Here is a 7,349-nt window from a genome sequence, read left to right on the forward strand (position 1 = left end):
GGAGTCCCCATTCCTGGAGGGATTTCAGTCCCTGTGGATGTGGCACTTGGGGACACGGTGCAGGGTGGCCTTGGCACTGCTGGGGATGGTTGGACAAACCTTCCCATGGATAAATGTTCCCAAAATCCACCCTGAGTCTCCCCTGAGGCCATTCCCTCTGCTCCTGTCCCCGTTTCCTGGCAGCAGAGCCCGAGTTCTCCTGGCTGTCCCCTCCTGTTGGGATCTGGCATCTCTGGAGAGGCCGAAGCTGCCCCTCCTCTCCCTCGGAGCAGCTCCAGCTTCATCCCAGCCCTGCTGAGCTGCTCCCTCTGGATTTTTCCAGCGCTGGGATCAGGAAAGTTTAGCAAAGGACTGTGCTAAAGGAATAAATCAAATTATAAAGTGGGAATTTGGGATATGTGTCATTTTCTTCCGGCATGAGATCAGAAGAGGATTCTCAGCCTCTTCAAATTAAAGTTTTTGGGAATGAGGGGCCCTTGTTGCTCTCCTGGCAGCTCCTGCTTGTGCTGGTGAATCAATCCAGACCCACTGCTGGGATGCTGCCCTCAGCACATGGGGTTTGTAGGTGAGCTCTGCGAGGGGAAATCCATGCCAAAACCTGGGATTGCTTGGCTTCCATCCCATAAAAGCTGGAATCCTGCCTCTGCTTAAAGCTTCCCGCTCTGCAGAGGGGATTTTACTTACCCAGCAGCACCTCCCTGCTCCTCTCCATCCTCCTCCTCCTGTGGTGGCTCTGCAGAGCTGGGATTCCACTGGGAAATGGGAGGATTTCAGCTGGGATCTCACCTGTGCTGCAGGAATGCCCCCTAAACAAGCACCTGGGATCCTCCCACACCTGCAGAGCCTTCTGGATTCATTACTCTTTGCCTCTCCTTAACTTGGATGAAAAAATGGGAAAAGCAGGCGAAACCCTGGAGCCAGCCCTGCCTGGGGCTTAGCTTTGCTCAGGACTATTTATTTAAAATAATTTGGTGGTGTTTTATTTATTTATTTATTTATTTATTTATTTATTTATTTATTTTTAAGGATTTTTTTAAAAAATGATTTTTATTTTTTTTATTTTTTTAGCTCGGAGAACACGGAGAATATTTCAGTGAGTGTGTGCAAAACCCTGGAGCCAGCCCTGCCTGGGGCTTAGCTTTGCTCAGGACTATTTATTTTAAAAAAAATTGGTGGTATTTTTTTTTTTAAATTTTATTTATTTATTTATTTATTTTTAAGGATTTTTTTAAAAAATGATTTTTATTTTTTTTATTTTTTTAGCTCGGAGAACACGGAGAATATTTCAGTGAGTGTGTGCAGGCATCATTCATCACAGTTTTGAGGGTGGTAAACACCATCCAAACCCCCAGAAAAGAAATTCTCTGTGGCTTGGGAGAGCAGAAATCCCTCTGGAATTCTGTCCTGAGTTTATGGCTCTGTGGCTGGAGCACCAGAGTGCTCCCAGGAGCTGTAAAACTGCTGAGATTCCTGGGTTTGGCACAAAATCCGTGCCCAGCTCTGTCATCCCCTGCTGGGATTGGGCTCGAGGTGGATTTTGGGTGGATGTGGGAGATTCCTGGATTTTTGGGGTTGTTTGGGTTGGATTTGAAATTGGTGGTATTTTTTTTTTTAAATTTTATTTATTTATTTATTTATTTTAATGATTTTTTTTTTAGCTCCAAGAACACGGAGAATATTTCAGTGAGTGTGTGCAGGCATCATTCATCACAGCTTTGAGGGTGGTAAACACTGTCCAAACCCCCAGAAAAGAAATTCTCTGTGGCTTGGGAGAGCAGAAATCCCTCTGGAATTCTGTCCTGAGTTTATGGCTCTGTGGCTGGAGCACCAGAGTGCTCCCAGGAGCTGTAAAACTGCTGAGATTCCTGGGTTTGGCACAAAATCCGTGCCCAGCTCTGTCATCCCCTGCTGGAATTGGGCTCGAGATGGATTTTGGGTGGATGTGGGAGATTCCTGGATTTTTGGGGTTGTTTGGGTTGGATTTGAGTGGTTGGAATGGGGAGGGGCTGGCACAGAGTTCCCCATCCCTAAAAAAAGTGTCCAAGGCCAGCTTGGAGCAGCCTGGGATAGGGGAAGTGTCCCTGCCATGGCAGGGCTGGGATGAAATGAGATTTAAAGGGATTTAAAATCCCTTCCAGCCCCAGCCAGCCTGGAATTCCCTGATTCCATTCTGCCCCAGAGCTTGGCCACGCTCCCTGCTGGCCCCACACCAGCCCTGATGTGCCTTTGGAATTGAACATTTATCAATTTCCAATTTATCTCTTTGCAGCTGAGGGAAAATACCCCATTTTTAAGGGATCAGTTTTGTTTGCAGAGGGGTTGTCCCAAAAAGATTGGGACAAAAAATAGTGGGAAGGGTGGTGAAAAGGATGGAGTGATGCCTCCCTTCCACAGGGGCCTGCTCAGAGTGTGAATATCGACCTAAAACACACAAAAAATTCCCTTTTTTGGCTGAGAACTGATCAAAGTTTGGCTGAAAACTCAGATTTTGGGGTCAGGAGTGAAGAACTGCCAACCAACCTCTGAATCTCTGATTGCACAGCGGCAGGTTTAGCTCATCCCTGCCAGTGCCAGGCTTCCAAACTCACTTCAGAGAGATGCTGGGACCCAATCCCAATCCCAGCTTGGGGATTTCTGCCCTAAAAGGGTAAAAAGGGTGTCCCCCTCTCCTTTTGGGGGACTGCAGCTCCCAAAGCCCCACAGAGCACCTGCCAAACTGGGGTTCCCCCTTCCCCCAAACCCCACCCTGGGGGTCCCAACCCCAGATCTGTTCCTTGAGTATCAGAAAAAGGAATAAAAGACAAAAAAATTTAAAAGAACCATAATTTCCTGCGTGTTTTTCTCCCCCAGGGCTGAGTGGATGGGCTGGGATTGGGATGGGAAGGGATCTGAGCATCAAGGAGGGATAAAAGGGGCCCTGAAATGGGATTTTGAGTGAACTGGCTGGTGATTAAAGCTGAGGGAACTTTTATCAGATAAATAGGTGAGCCCATGTCCAGGTGTGTGTTTTTCCTCCCAGGCACATTCCAAGGGTGGGCAAAATCTCAGGAAATGAATCCTGAGGTGGCTTTGTCTGCTCCCAGCCTGGATAGAGCTGTCCAAAGTGTCCTGCCCTCACCAGGTAACTTAAATGCCTTTAAAATAAATCCAAATTCCAGGCTTTTTTTGGCTTTGATGAGTGGATTTTCCTCTCTGCAGAGGCAGAGCAAACCCAGTAAATAAAAGTCCGTGGCAGCAGGAGCTGGATGGCTGCAACTGGAAAGGTCTTGGAGCGTCTGGAGGGAAGGGAATGGATTGATTTATGATTTTAACAAGCCTGGCTGGGCAGGGAGTCGTGCCTAGATGGTTTTAAAGGCAGGAGGAGATATTAATCAAAATTAAAGCTGCTCTAAGCCGCTCTCCGAGCCACTGGGCTGGGTCCTGCCTAATTAATTCCAGGCCTAGAGCAGGGAAAGGACAGCCTGGAGTGAGGGGCTGGGGTTTAGCAGAGGCTGGAACAAGGGGAGGGATGAGGAATCACTGGGGTCTCTTGGAGGGGCTGTGGGCCTGGGATCACTGGGAATGATGGATGGGAACGTGGCACGAGGAGCAGCAGCGACATTTCCGGAGCTGCGGCCGCAATCCTGCCCTGCCAAAGGTCAGCTGGGCTTGGACTGGGAGCTGCAGCTCTGGAAAATTCACAGAATTCACAGGATCACTGGGTTGGGAGAGACCTTCAGGATCATGGAGTCCAGCCCAGCCCCAACAGCTCAACCCAACCCTGGCCCCCAGTGCCACATCCAGGCTTTGTTAAACACACCAGGGATGGTGACTGCACCACCTCCCGGGGCAGCCATTCCAGAACTTTATCACCTTTCTGGGAAAAACCATGAAAAAATGATGGTTTGGGGCACAAGTCTGGCTTTTCAGCTTGGATTGAGCTGTAAAAGCCCTGCTGCCTTTCCTCTTTCCTCTTTCCTCTTTCCTCATTCAGGAATTGTCATTCTGAGCTTAAACTCCCTAAAAAGGCTGAGCAGGGGGTGCTGATGGGGCTTCCCCCAGCTGGCTGAGCTTACAGAACAGTTTTTGTTGGAAAAGGCTCCAAGGCCATCGAGTCCAAGCTGTGAGTGACGCCCCCCTTGGTTTTCGGGACACGAGGGACCTCTGGCTGTTCCTGGGAGGGGCACGCACAGAGCAGCGACGCAAAACCCGCCTCCCACGGCCTGGCCTCGGGATGGTGCAGGAATTCTGACGGGGTTCTGAGGCTGGGATGACCCCAATGTGGTAAAAAGTTTCTTTTTCTCCCAGCCCCGTGACCGAAGAACCTTTGACTCCGTGCTGAGGTCACTGATCTCCCTGCCAGGGTCTCGAGTCACCCAGGGCAGCCAGAGGAACGTCCTGGGTTCTGACAGAATTCCAGGAGGTTTTTATGCAAATCTCCACATCTTTCCTTATGGAATCCATATTTTCCATAGGGAAAATGTGAGGAGGGGCTGAGGGAGCTGGGAAGGGGCTGAGCCTGGAGCACAGGAGGCTCAAGGACATTCCTGTGCAGCCAAGGATGGAGGGTGAGTGTGAGCAATTCTGAAGTAACTCAAGACAAAACTCCTCAATTGTTTTTGATAATACAGTTTGTTTTTCTTATCTTTTACACAAACAAAACAAAAAAAAAAGGTTAATTCAGCCCCCACATCATCTCAGCATAGTTTAAAAAGTCACAAGACTTCTAGTTACAAGGCCTTTTAAAGATTTATTAACTAATAAAACACTAGTAATAAAAATATTTATATTTTTAACCCAATCTTTAAATATTTTGCCTTATAGACTCATGCTACAGTGTAAGTTTTCTTAATTAATTATGTTATAACACACAAACCTACACTACTACGTTCTAAACTTCTGATTTAACTTTATGACTACTTTTATTTTTTCTGTATCTTAAACTCTAAAACTCTAAAATACCTTAACGTGTCTCTGCTTTGAACTATAAATCCACATTCTCACCTCTAACACCTCAGTTTAGAAGCCTTTTCTAAAGTCTCAAATGAAATCTTGTGTTTAATTCTAAGCTTTGGCTTACAACCCCAAAGTTCTCAGAATTCCCCACATTTCAAATTCCAGCAGGTGAACAAAGCCCTTCTCAAAGGGCAGCAAAACTTCCCAGAACCCCCAAGGCCACCAGGAAAGGAGAAAATCCCAGATTTTTTTTTAGGTTTTGCAGCTCCAAGCTGGGAGAGGGCTGAGCTCAGCCATGGCACTGGCAGCAGGAAATGGGGAATGCTCCTTCCCAAGGATTCTTTGGTGTTATTGTCCCTGTTAGTGATAAAAGGATGGGGTTATTTTTGAGTTAAGAACAATTTATTATTTAGATACACATTATTCTCAGAGGTCATGAGATTTTAGAGGAGTATTCGGTTATAGTTTAAGAACAGTTCCAAGTTTCTTTGTGACAAGGTAATATATAACTTCCTAAACTAACAGATAGTTGTTACAGAATTTATTTTGTTTTCCTGACCACTTTTATTTACTTCTGCTGTATTTTGTCTAATGTTTTTTGTCTCCATTGCACACATTTGCTTTTGTTATAACTTCTAAACCCTTGGCTACTCAGTACAACCACACCCTTACGTTATAAACTCTTCACTGTCTTATTTAGTTTCTCACTTATTTCAAGCATATCCTTACTTATAACTATAGAAACTATAAACTATATCACAATTTCATGATTTTTCTGCTTAATGTTTGTGTATTCTATTTTTACATCAACCCAAGCTTCTTCCAAGGTTCAGGATGAAATTCTTTGGTGTTTATGGAGGTTTCTGTTTTTCTGATTCCCACATTTTGGGAATGGGCACCTCCAGCAGGGACCTGGAGCTCTCCCACCTCCGCGCTGGGACTGGGTGCTTGTCCTCAGGATTTTTTGGGATAAATGGCCAGGATCTCCTCCAATCAGGGATTTTCCATCCCTGCAGGTCGTGCTCTCCACAGAGCCTGGGATGCTCCATTCCCTCAGAACCATGGAATGGTTTGGCTTGGAAGGGACCTCAAATCCCAGCTCACCCCTGCCCTGGACAGGGACACCTCCCAGGTGGCTCCAAGCCCCATTTCCTGCCCTCCTGTGTGGAAAATCCCAGCTTTTCCTGCTTGTGAGGTTCATCCATCCCTCTCCAGCTGCTCCAGAGAACAGCAGGAACATCTGGACGAGCCCAGCCCACAATTCTGCCACGGGAAGGGTTTAAATCCTGATTTCCCTTCTGGTGGGACCAGCTGCTTTTCTCTCCTTAATTCTGCATTTCCTTGGAGTGCAGCCATTTCATCCAAACTCCCTCTTGCTGCTGCTGGAGCAGGAATATCCAACAATTTGCTGGGAACCAGCTCTGCCTTGAAAAGCTCCAGCTCAGCAGACAGGTGGGGAATTTTTGGGGTTGTTCAGGGCTGGTTTTGGTGCTTTGGCAGCGTTTGGAGGGATTTAATTCACCCACCACAGCAGAAAAATAGTTTCTTTCTTTATTTCTCTCTTTTAAAATCCAATATTTAAATGCCCTTCTCCCCCTAGACATGAATTTACTCACAAAATGCTTGTTCTGCTTCCAGAATTGAAAACGTTTTATTGGAATGATCCACAGAGTGAGGGGAGGCTGCATCCAAGGATGGGATGGATGGGAATAAATCAGGATGTCTTGGATAGGGCTTAATATAAACGATGTGGAGTGATGGGTGGAGAAGGTGTGGCTTGGGCTGGGAGAAAGTCAATTTTCTCCCCAAAGCTGGTGTGGGGATTTCAGTTTGTGGGAAAGGGGGGATGACAGGTGTCCTCACGCGTGGGCACTGCTGTGTTGAGTTTTATCTTCTTTTTGCCAGGGTTGGGATTAAATGGTGAGATGATATTTCTTGTTTGGACTTAGATGATTATTAGGCTTTATCTCTGTCACAAACCCTGAGTTCTGCAGCACTTCACTCTGACAAACTAAAAATGGAGCCCCATCTCTCTCTCTGCAAGGCCTTTTAGGGATAAACTGTCCAATTAAGAAATGACACCTCAATTATTTTCACTTTTAACCCAATAACCAACCACCCCTGCCTGCAATGGGGACTTTTTATCCAATTACACAAAAACACCCAAAGCCATGGAGAAGAAGGAGCAGCCTCCAGCCCTAAAATCTCCATCTGGCTTCACATTTATTACTGTATTCTAAACCATTCAACTCTTAAGTTTTCCACCCTGTGATATCACACACTTCCATCCAAACTGCACACCCACAATCCCAGTTCTGTCATTCCATTTTGGAAGCTTCTCCAGGCCTCCGGTCACTGCAGTGTTCTCCTGGGGGTCAGAGCCTGCCAGCACAGAAAGTCTGGAATTCTCAGCA

This window comes from Onychostruthus taczanowskii, unplaced genomic scaffold (assembly GCF_017590055.1).
Source record: "Onychostruthus taczanowskii isolate IOZ18803 unplaced genomic scaffold, ASM1759005v1 scaffold100, whole genome shotgun sequence".
NCBI classification, from domain to species: Eukaryota; Metazoa; Chordata; class Aves; order Passeriformes; family Passeridae; genus Onychostruthus; species Onychostruthus taczanowskii.